Source organism: Paralichthys olivaceus, chromosome 12, assembly GCF_024713975.1.
Source record: "Paralichthys olivaceus isolate ysfri-2021 chromosome 12, ASM2471397v2, whole genome shotgun sequence".
NCBI classification, from domain to species: domain Eukaryota; kingdom Metazoa; phylum Chordata; class Actinopteri; order Pleuronectiformes; family Paralichthyidae; genus Paralichthys; species Paralichthys olivaceus.
This window is the reverse complement of record NC_091104.1, coordinates 15,091,071-15,103,797: the sequence shown is the minus strand read 5'-3', so window position 1 is coordinate 15,103,797 and position 12,727 is coordinate 15,091,071. Positions and strand designations below refer to the sequence as shown.

The following is a 12,727-nucleotide window of genomic DNA, read 5'->3' as shown; positions in this document are numbered from 1 at the left end:
ACTAGCCAGTTGGCTCTTTTTGACATCTAATGTATCTTAATCCAGGACACCTAAGACCTAAAACCATGAAATGTCTAGTAAAACACTGTAATATCACAAAGAGCATATTTAATGTTTTTGTCAGGACAGAATGCAAAGCCTGTTTTTTTAAAAGCATAATTCTTTTCAACATTTATTGCATTCTACCTCTTCCTCTTGCTCCACATTAATTCCACCAGCACCATCACATATGAAATGTGTCTAGTTCTCCATCATCACGTAATTGATGCGTAATTTAGATGAAGTCAAGCGAAGCTAATTGCCTGTCATTCTGTTTGCTGAACACTCCTCTGGTCTGAGGGAGAGAAAGCTAATGAAAATGTCGCGTGATGAGGTAAAATATCACCTGACCAGTGCATACACATATATATATATACACACACTGTAGCAGGAGCATGATATTAAATATTTCACACCTAGCCCCTCGTTATCTGCCCTCCACACACTAAGTTTGAGCATATGCAACAATGTCATTATCGCATTATATGACACTCATTAGTGGGCATATCTCTGCCAAGGCCCATCAGTCCCCTTATTATTTAATGAAGCTGAACCAAATACATTTTTTTTTGTTTTGGAATTCTATGTATTGTTTCCTGGTAAAATTGTGAAAACCTCACAAAGTAAACAGAGTGATAAGATATTCCATGCAAAATGTAATGGGTTCTTTCTGGCCCCAGGTCCCACATTTCGTGGAAATCCTTTCTGTGGGTTCTACGTAATCCTGCTGAAAAACAAACAAATAAATGGGTGGAGGTTACGCCCGTTTATTTGTTTGGATGATGAAGCTACAGATAAAACCAAACCCAGTAAGACTGAGGATTTAGCAGCAACATCATCCTAAAAGGAAAAATGTTTCTTTCAAGAGCAGTTTCAATGTGAAGCTAAGAAATTATTCTTCAGGCCTTTATCTAAATTCAAATCTGCTTATTAAGTTATGTGTCTAGAAATATTATCCAGACAGTTATTGCTATAGATAAATGTTTTTATCTGTTTTGCATCATATGTCCCTGTCTGGTGTTGTTATCATATATGTGTGCAGGTGTCTCCAGACAGACGTATACATATTGGGTTATCCCGTTGAAATTGAATTGCATTGGAACTGAAATGAATATAGCAGCCTATATAGCATTTTAAAATAACAGTCCAAAGCACAGATTCCCCATTTGCTTCTGTCTGTTCGTTTAATTTCCCGAGCACTGGATTCAGAAATGGTATTCATATCTCTGGAATTGAATCTCAGGTATCTCGGAAAACTTCCTCTGACATCTGGCTCTCTCTTTCTCTCCCTTTCTCTATCCATATTTTTCGTTGATCATGTAGGTGGACGGCATACCAAATCAATTTGTACACTGTTGCTGCAAACACAAGACAAAGATTGTTGTTGTGGCATTCCTTCCCTCTGACTGAGTGAATCTGCCCCTGACCTCCATTACGCCATTACAGCCCGAATGTGCAATAATGACGCATGTATGCTGCACACAGGCATCTGCAGCTGAGCCGAACTTCAGCACCAGCAGAGGAAGCAGACGTTAACCTCATAATCCAGTTGTAGTTATTAATGAGTGGAGGATGACTTCATCTGTCACTCCCCATTTTGTGTGTGTCAGCCTCCATCCATAAAACAATCTGTCAGGTGGACTGTGCTTTTTAATGGCTGCTCATTATTCATTCCCTCAGATTAACACGTAATTCCCTCCGCTGACACACTACCCCATTTGCTTTAGATTATTACAAAAAATGCTACAAGTCAGGGTGAACTCATGCTGTGAATTAGGCAGAGGGACGCTTTACCCACAAGACAGCTGTCTCCACCCAGTGGCCACTTGGGGGACTGAAAGGAAGCATAGTGTAGCGATGCACAGGAGATAGCTGGACAGTGAAGATGATGTGTTTCCATATTCTTGCCTGATATTACTCATCCCTTACCCTTCAATACCAGATGTTAGTTTCTCCTCCTCTATCCTTCCCTGTGTTATCCCCCTCTTGATGTCCTCTCCCTTAAGCCCACTCGGGTGTGCCTAATGAACAGCATTCATCAAAGTCCCATCCCTTTGATCAGAGCAGATCCACTGTGCCATGTCTTGCTCTCTACTCCCCACTGCACCGTGACTATGAGCCGTCTCTGAACCGCACTCATAAGTCTTCGAGTTCGAGCGAAACAAGGCTTCGTCTGTACACAAGTCATTAGAAGAACGGCCTCTGCTCGTAATGACGCTGCTTTAGTGCGGAGCTTGTTACTGGGTGATGGACTGCATCTCTGGGTCGTTGGCTGTGTCAGAAGTGAGGCAACATGCATCAGGGTCTTAACACAGTCGCCCGTTACTTTCCAAGGTTTCCGCAGGGTCTTAAAATGTCTAAAAATAAGTCCAAAAATGTAATTATCTGAATTTTAGGCCTAAAAAGTTCATAATATGTAAAATGTTACAGTCTAGGTCTTAGATAAATGTTTCGCAGGTCTTGATACTTTTAGTGCACATAAAGGGTGCTTTCACACCTACCTTGTTTGGTCCGAACCTTCAGTCTTTTCAGCTCATTCTGAACCTAAAAGAAAAAGGACATTCATTTTACTGGTAGTGATACCTTAATGATAATACAATGGCAAATCAAATGTAAACAATCTAACAAAGACATCAACCTTGGTCCAGGTAGGAAATATCCTAGATGAAATTTCCAAGAGAAATCTTTTTGTAGCATCCATGGTTTGTATTTTCTCACTGTGTTGTAGTTCTTTCTCAATGATACAGATATCAGAAAGCTGTAATAAAACTACATCATGGGACTGATAGAATTTACACTGAGCTCTTTAATTATGGGGAAGTGTAAGTAATTCTAGGAGTCTGATATTCATTCATATCTGTCGTAATTGACCTAGTTCTTAGATTTCATTCATTATGGTCTTAAGAAGTCTTGAATTTAAGACCTGGCTTTCTGCACTGTAGTCTTCTTGCCATGGATGGACACTTAATGAGGCCTGCAGCATCAAAGAACCACTCACATCCTCTCCAAATGGCTGTGGAGCCTTCATGCTCACAGAGGAAACTGAACGAGGGGTGTGACATATCGTCAAGTGATCCAGGGACTCGGGACAGGTGCAGGGTCCTTTAACTAGTTTAACAGTTACCCCTCATTGCACACTAACCCCAACTACCACCACCACAAACACCGTATCTGACTCCAGCCAACCACCTGCACCCACCATTAGCTTTCATCAAGCAGAGGAGAGGAAGTGATGGGGGTCTGTGTGGCAGGGAGAGGAGTCACTTGTCTGGCCGAACACACTAATGAGGCTGGAAATACATTACAACAAATTAAGAGTTGATGATGCAAGCCCAACAAGTAGGAACCACTTGAGATTAGAGATGCACTGGTATACCAAATTTAACGCTGTAAAAAAAAAAAAAATTCTGATGATATATTCCGTCAGCAATTTTAATTTCTGGCAGATTTATTGTGATTAAGCACAAGTGAATGCCTTATGACTTTAATGAATCTGAGACAGAGCAACCCCCACAAGGACCAGGCTCCTTGTCTTTCTGGCTCCAGCTGCACCAGTCGTAAATTGCTACACTGAAATTAGCCACTCGATCTGATCTAGTAAAGTGCAACAGGTGACACTTATTACAAAGTTCTCACACTCCATGAAGTTTTATTGGTGTCTTGCATCATAAACTATAAAAGAAAGACCCCAAAAGGCGAATACACTGAAATTCATCTTGTGACTTTTACCTTATGAAAAGATTAATTGCAAGTGATCTACACCCAAAGTGAATCGAAACATGTATGAAAGCATAAAAACTAGAGACACAAACCACTGATCTGCATTTAAAGTAATTTACAGTCAAATGTCTCAAGGTTTAACCAAACCTACTCTTGTTTTGGTTAGCTTAGCCAAAGCTAATAAAATCCATGGTTCCCATAGCTTGACTGTTACGGTTATGCTCATTCAAGTTTGATTTTACTTCACCTGTTCTCCAACCCCCCTGGTCAATTAGAAAATTAAGGAACATGGACATACTTCATAATTTCTAAGTCAGAATGCAAAAGGTAGCAACACAGGATGTGACATCAACATTAGCAGATTATGTTTTAAAACTTTGCCATCTATAAAGTAGCCCATTTTAAACTTCTTATTCTGCATCTGCATTCTTTACTCAAGAGAGTGGTCTTTCAGTTCGAAGTTTCCACCCAGATCCCTGCTTGTGCTTGTTCTGCTTGTGCTCAAACTGTGCGTTTTGTAATAGATTTCTTGCACTCCAGCCTCAACTGTTCTCTGCATGCTCATGCTGCTTCTGTGCAGACACGAAATATCTGCTCTTGGATTTCTTCAAAACCAGTCGATGTAAATGTTCGCTTCAAACTAACTTCTTAAGATGCAGTCTTCAGCGATAGTAAATTATACTAGTCCTCATTAAGGTATTGATATTGTAAACACAGTATTACATATTATATGAATTTAGTATATCCTATCCTATGGTTTGTTAGCAGAACTACCTTGTGGGTTACACGTGTATTGGATAGTAGCTCTTTCACAGTCTAACAAAGCTGTAATATACAGTTCACAGTCCAGTCTACGATGTTTGAGTAAATCCAGGGAGCTCTTGATGTGAAGAACTAGAACCATATTTTACTTCTAAAAGCAATGTTTCGGGAAAGTTAATAATCTTGAGAGTACCATCTACCATCATATTTTGACACAATCATTGTTGTAAGACAGTTTTATATATATTTATATCCCCACTTGAGATGAAGAGGAGGAATGTTGTGTTGGAAATTAGTGTAGATTACGGTTCCAGAGATGGTTAATAGCGTTTTCTGTGTTCTAGATAAGGAATAGAATAAAATGTGCATCCTATACATATACATGCATGTCTCTCTGTGTGTGTGTGTGCATGTGTTTTTGAAGGACAGGGGCATCTCGATGTGTTTAATGACTCCATGTTCTTGTAAACCAGTATCCAAAGGGTAAAAGCATAAATCCCGCTATTTTTTATTAGATTCCATTCGAACCACATTGAAGCTGACAGTATATCCAAAAGGAACCTCCGGCTAGCCCCGTTAACCGTCCTGCCTTGTACTGCGATAGGCCAAGCCATTAAAATCATAAATAGAAAGGTTCTAATGAAATATCAATTAGGCCGTAAGAGAAGGCCAACGCTACATTTATGAGGACAGAGCTCATTAAGGGGACTACTGACAAAGCCGTGAGATCATTTTGTAATTCTCCACTGATAATCCAATTAGTCCACAATGGATGTCTCCTGCTTGAGGAATCAGTGTTATTGGAGTAAAGTTTCACTGCACAGGGGATGTATAAATCTCACAAGCTCTTAAAGATCAATTGTGGTGTGTAATCAAGATTATTTCTTAATAATTATAGATTTTAGTGAGTAATATCGCCCGGACCTGTCGTGTGTATTATTCTTGTTGCCTTGCGTTTGTCTGTGACACATTTCAGGTTCTTGTTGCAGTCCTGTTGCTCATATTTGTCCATCTTTATTCTTCCATAGGAGATGATTTTTTGATAGTGTTGACTCTTGGAATAATCATCTCTCCATTTCTTTTTTTATATTTCAGCACTTGGCCTGGCAGACAATAAGAAAACATCTATTTTTAATCAGCCTTGTTTTTTTCCCCCCTCGCTCACTGACCTTCAGTCCGTGAAAATTCAACTCAATAATTCAGTATGCTGTGCATTTCCTCCTTGTTGCCAAACACACACACACACACACACACACACACACACACACACACACACACACACACACACACACAGGGGGGTTCACGGCTGTATGATATATGGATTGTGATTGTTGCTTGTGGGGAATGTGTTTTTCCCTCTGACAGCTGACTTGTATATATTCCCCTGCATTTTGTTTTAGATTACATTTACTTTTCCTTTCTATGATTTTCTCCTCTTTATCTCCTCAGGCTGTCGTGCTGCCCAACTGTGGCTTTAAGCACATAATTCCAATTTCCCCTTTCCCTCATTTTCGAGAGCACGCATGGATCAGAGAGTTGATCTAATTGACATGAATATGGAAACATGTTTTGCATCGACTGTATGTTTTGTCTTCATAGCAATTTTTTACACTTTGAATTTAGGCCATTAGATCACAGACTTTGCCTCATAATTCACTGCTTCATCATATTCACTTGAATTTGATGCACTGCACAGTAGAAATGTTTTCATCAATTATACATGCACTGGGGCCGATCCATCTTTGTATTGCTCAGTCTGTTTTCAGGGCCACGTCTGTTTGCTGTTTAATTTCACACCTGACCGTCCAAGACCTGAACACAAGTGCAGAAATCTACCTCCACTTTCTGCTAATCTATCGCAGGCAGCACTTTAACCCACCTTCATTTCATTCCGGACATACAGTGAGATCTCACACTGTCAATCTAATCTGATTCATCCATGACCTGCTGTAACAGTGGCCATTACTGTGCTCAGACTACAGTGTGTCTGAGTTTCAGTCAGAGGAAATGATGTGAGGGTTGAGGGAACATTTCCTCTCTTCTGGTAACGATGTTTACACACAGTATTCTCTGCACTCTGCAATAATCAAGTCTGATACTACAGTAATATTTATAAAAAAATTATTAAAAAATTGTAGAAGGACATTAACATCAATACATGACACCCACGGACAAAAGATCTCATTCGCCACTTTGCCATTGTTTTCTATAACCTTGATTTAAATCTTTGTGCAGTCATGTCTGTGTCGAAGGAAACCATTGTGACAAAGTGTATTGCTGTTGCTATTAGACAAAGTACACAGGACCAGCTGCTGAATGGAAACGAAGGTTGACTTTCACAGAAAAACTTAAAAGCTGCTAAGTTCCCTGACTGCTATTCACTGCATGCAACTTTATAAAATGTTGCTAATTTGTTTCAGACTTCAAGGTAAACTGATATCTCTGTAGAAAAAGAAAAAACATGAAAATGATTTTGGATGCGGTGGGATGCTACAAAATACATTTACTTTGTTACTTTGTGTTTAGGTACATTTATCATGTATTTTTACTTTACTTCAGTAGAGGTACGTTTCACCTTTACTCTACCGAAGCAAATACTATCAAAAAATATCTGTACTTTCTACTCACCTACATTTTTACAGTTCATTACATCACATTATCAGATCAGTTTTTTTGATTCACTGATCCAGTAAGAGCGGGCAGATAGCATTAGACTCCGCCTCCTGCAGCAGCATCACTACTGAAACACCTGAGTCTCAGCCATAATGCAGCAAATCCTATTCGGGAATAGGATACACACAGCATGTCTTTTACTTATACTAAAAGTATGTATAAAATCAAGTACTTACTTTTACCCATGTAGAAAAGTCAATGTGCTTAATTGTTTACTTCAGTACATTTTTGTATTTGTACTTTTATTTCGTAAAATATTTGACTACTTCCTCTGGATCTTAGCAATGAAAAGCTGCAATATATTATCTGCCCATCGCTGGAGCCAAGTGTTTTTAGTTGGTATCAGGACACTAACTTTATTGCATGATTGATGGTGTAGGATGAGCTTGATGTCAGTGTGGATGAGAACCCGGCCTCATTTAATCAGGAGACTGGGACCTGGTGGTAAAAGTAACTTATGGCTACCATTCAAATACGCCACATCAGCAAACACTTCTGCCAATGACTGGCACTTTAACAGCCACACCATCAGAAGTTTACTCTGATATAAACCTGTCAGTTTCAGCCATGTGTCTTCGAAATTGGATTTAAATTTCACATTTAGTCAGCTATTCCTACGCGGGCATATTTTTAAGATAATACCCCAAAACTTAAAAAAACCCTGAGGGCTCTTGAATCCTCCGAGTTCATAAGACTTGAACACCCACCTCCCATGGTGTAAGGGGCTTTTTAAAGGCCTATGAATATAAATTGCGGCTTAGGTGAAATTTACAATCCAGGTCATGATTGTGAAGTTACGGGTTAATGCTGGTGAAGACCATGTCAATATATCGCCTCCTCATGTGCTGTATACTACTTTAAAGATGTTCACTGCTAAATATGAAAATTAGCTGCTTCTTATTCAAAAAGTTGCTTCTTAACCATGGCTTAATTTCTAACATAGAGCAGCCAGTATGAATTGCATCCATCTCATATTTGGGTGATTTACTGAACTGATTTTCTTGTCTTCATTGTATATTTCCAGCTCATCCCCTGACATTTAGAGAGCCAGCGAGGCTCATGTAGACCCATATATCTGTGGATTTATCTGCAACTTCCCCACAGACCTCTCATAAAGTATCCTCTCCAGGGACAAACAGAGAAACACAGGTAGACATTTGGGGAACTAAGAGGAAATGTGCTTGTTGATTCTCCCTAAAGAAGAACTGGATATGTACTCAACCTGCTGTGACTGTGACACCTCTTGATGGTGTGTTAAGGGTCTGCCCCCCCCCTATTTTCACCCTCATCTGGAGTCAGTCAATACCAATTTAGGTTTTATCAATAATCCTCTCTCGGCTTATGATTGCTTCTCATTAGGACTGCCACTAACAAAAGCTTGAGGTTCAATTTGAGTTCTGCAGGTTTCAGTCAGCCCAGTATTACACAGTATTTATACTCTGCAAAGCCAAAATACTTTAACAGAAAATTTAAAGAACAGAATCTGGATTTTTGACATTGTCTGTGATATTTTAATGTTATTTGATCAATTTTACTTGTTCAATTATGTGAGATTACTTGTTATTTCCCATAGTTGAAATATCAATTTTGACAGATATTCTGCTGCTTCATTTTTACATAAATATTGGTTAAAACAGAAAGCTATGCTGCCTGAGCTTAATGGTAGGCAGTAACTGCAATCTTAGTGTTTGGCTCCTGTGGAAAGTATCGCAGATTTATTATATAGTAAGTAAATGAATAGTAAATTAAGGAATTATAGTGATTTCAATGTAATTATCAAAAGGGTTGAGCTGTTTCTCCGCTATTTGCAAAGTTGGTTTGAGCCCCATGTCCAAGTGTCCTTAGGCAAGAAAAAAAAACTGAATTGCCCCCCATGTGCCATTGGTGTATAAAATGGAGATAAATTAATTGTACATGTCTAAGTGTAGATTTAGGAGAATGTATGCGTGATAGTACTTTTGACACTAGTTGTGTGTTTGAGGACTCTATGAACTTGGATTTAATGTGGCGTAAATCACTTTAAGTAACCATTAAAATGGAATATATATATGCAGTCCCTTATTCCATTTAGCTACAGTCTATTTTAAAGATTTATGTATTTATTTAATTTTTTAAATAAAAAAGACATTATCTGAACTCAGCCTGAAAACTTGAGCCATTTCTACTATTTTCAATTAGAATCTTAGGTCATCACATAAGATGATGTTTATAAAAGATGAATATTTGTATGAATTGATTTACTTCTGCGGTGACACACAAATTTACCAAAGCTGGGTTTTATACAACGAGTAAGAGATGAAGGCAAGAGAAATAATTGCAAGAGGGGTGATGACATTGCTGATCTTCCTTCAGGAGGTTAGCCAGTCTGACAATGTGAAACTCCTCCGTCATCATTATTTTAAGGTTCCCTGCAGTACGCATCTACAGTTAGAGAGCTGCCAAATGAAATGGCGGAGACAATGTTATCTGAAATTGCACTTAGGTTCGCTGCATGAGAGTTCCCTCTATCATCAGGTCGAGATGGGAATGACCCTGAGAGATAAATGGAGCAGTGTAATTATGTGTCTTTATCACGTCCAGGCAGCCCTGGTGCTGGGAAAAGTCATCTGGGCTGTGTCCTTGTCATCTCTGGCACGCCGGCCAGGAAGCGTGATGCCAGTCTGGGCCCCATGGCACTGCGACAGGAAAGGTGCCTTTTAAGGGTAGTTATTCTTTTTATAGAGTGTCCAAATCACTGATGCATACGAGATGGCACAGTTTAATGTTACTAGAGGTTATACCGGCTTCTGTCACTGAATCACATCAGAGCATATTTTTACGGGACGTTGCGCTGCATATTATTTTCCACAAAAAGAGAAGGCTTTTATATTTTATATTTTATTCCTTCTCATTGTGAAGTACGCCTTTTAAAAGTGTCATGGAAGCAGGAGTTGACATCTCACTGTTACACCTGCACCTGTTCTTCGTGATATATCCTCTCTCTGTGCAAAGATTCAAATGATTTAACCCATTGCAAGTTGATCCTTGTACACACATGCAGACACAGGAACACAGAGCTATCACGATGCCTTCAACATCAACTGTCAGTAAAAACACTTATTCCCATTGGCCTGAATATTCCTGAGAACCAGACTCTGGTGAATGAGGGAGGAGGGAGGTGTTTGTTCCGCAACAGATATATTAACATGGACAGAAATGTTTTAACCCAATTAAAATAATAATCTGAATTAGACACTTACATGAACACATTATTTCTGATTATCTAATAAGGTCATACTCAGAATAAGCAATAATTGAATTAAGACAAGTTAATCAGACCGTAGGCACTTTATGTAGACATTTACAGTATACGTCTTGGTCACATTTTAATGTCCTATTGGAGTTTTCACAGCATTTTGTGACGTACAGCAGTAACCAACTGCTTGACGATGCATGCCCTGGGTTCACGTTTAAACAAGTAGTAGAAAGTAATGATAATAGTCATAATCACGCTATGCTCTCTAACATGTAAATAGAATGAAATGTTGCATTAGCAACTCAAGTGAGCATGATTATTGAAATTATGTCTTAATGACTATGTTATGTTTTCATCTGCATTTGATAGCTAGCAGAATTACCTGAAAACTACTGGATGGATTACCCTGACCCGTGGTGGAAGGCTGCACCGTGGGACAGCAAAGAACCCATTAGATTTTGGTGCGGCTCTGGTTCCAGGAATTAATTTTACCTTTATTCCTGAGAGCTTAATTCATAGATCTTGATGAAAAACTAATCAGGCATGATTAGGGGACTGATATTTATTAGTGTGTGCAATTTATGAGGATTCAAGTTAAAATCAGGATGAAGTAAATTGAAATGTGGTTTCATAAGGTACTGAAAGAGAACCTACATTAAAGCTGGTATTGTTTAGTATTTCCAGTGCTCTAGTAGATTTTATTTGTAATAACTGATTCACACTATACTCTTTGCTGGATTGTAGTGCACCACATTAGTTTTTCGTCACCTCTAATCTGTTGTGCGACAGGTATTTTTTGTCTCATTCCTCCTCATTATGTGGCCTTATCTGGACCAGAGTGCAGATGACAGGCTATTCTTCCTGCTGCTAGAGCAAGTTAGACAATGAAGTATGGGTTGAGCTCCAAAAAAAAATCCACTTGCTCTGTGAGGATAATGTGTAAAGATGAAAACCATATGAAGTGCAGGGAGGAAACAAAGCCCTATTTAGACCACGCTCATTTTCAATCACAAGCCTCAAACCACATGGGTTTATCTTCTGCAAAGTAGCACTTCTCAAATTACCGATAGATTTGGGGAAAAAACATAACCATTCTCTTTAAGAGATTAGCTGTGTAATAACCCCGCTTTATCCCTGAGTATCAGCTGAGTGCAAAGACACCATTGAGATCAACATAAGCATGATTAGTCTATGAGCAGCTCGTCTTTTTCATAACTCGTTTGAGGGTCTCATTCCACTCCAGCTTGTCTTTGAGATAATGTCCTATTTAATTAGAAATTGGAGATACCACATTGTTTTTTAATGAGAAGAGCACTTTACCAAAGCACACGAGGCATCAGAGAATCATACACAAGAAGGATAATGGCTGCACACGAGGGCTTCAGGGATTCAGATGAGATGCATTTTCACTCAACTGCTCTTTATTTCCGATTCTCTGTTCTCAAAATGCTTCCCTCATATATACCTTAACATGAAAAGACGTCTCAGTATCTTCTTGTGTCTTAAGAGTTTACACGTTTGCACAACAGATGATGCCGTATCACACACTTGCATAATCTTCTTTGTTCCTGTCATTTCTGTCCAGGGCACATCAGCAGGGTGGGAATGAAATGCAAATGTATTTGTTTGCTCTGGGAGTACATGGGAAGAGAGCGTTGAGCCATGAAAGCTGGTGCTGCAGGTTTTCAGCAGGCCTCTAATTCCTCTGCCAGCTTGGTGACACGCTCAGGGGCTTTGACCTTTTACCGTGTCACTGTCATCGAGTGAAGGGATGCAGAAATGCCTCTCGTGGTCCAGAGGCCAATGAAAATGTGAAAAAAACAGTTTTCATTTCTTATGTGCCCTGCTGCTGCTGAAAGCACTGACACAGTCCCTTAAGGAGGTGAAGTTGTATTGGAATTTAAATGTTGGTAAATGCACTGCCGATGCATCTCTGTTAACAAGGTCAGTTAATGACTTGTCAGCTGGCAAAGGTTAATGCGTGATGTATCAGTGGAGCAAAGGGTAATTTATAATAGATATACCTACTTAGGGGAATGCATGCACATTTAGATTTTATATTAATTTAAAGCTGCAAGCAGCATTAAAGGGTCCTCACACCTTTGTGCGTGTCAGGAGGCGCTGCAGGTTCTGTGTCATTATGCAGAAACCTTAATGATCTTTGGATTCTGCATGAACGAGCAGACTGTGAATTGATCATGTGTGTGGTGAACATGGATTCTACTTTCTAAAATAGTAATGCTTTGTAAATGGAGACCATGATGCTGTGTAGAGTGACAGCTGAAAGGACATGAAGAG

At 39.2% G+C, this 12,727-nt stretch overlaps 1 long non-coding RNA gene across 1 annotated transcript in view; it reads left to right on the top strand.

Annotated features, from left to right (window-relative positions):
- LOC138404808 (uncharacterized) overlaps nucleotides 1-11,047 on the top strand; it is a 112,436-nt gene extending 101,389 nt beyond the window's left edge. Inside the window, exon 4 of the long non-coding RNA XR_011244729.1 lies at nucleotides 10,799-11,047. This is a non-coding gene — a long non-coding RNA (uncharacterized lncRNA). The remainder of the gene's footprint in view (nucleotides 1-10,798) is intronic.
- The last annotated feature ends 1,680 nt before the right edge of the window (nucleotides 11,048-12,727 follow it).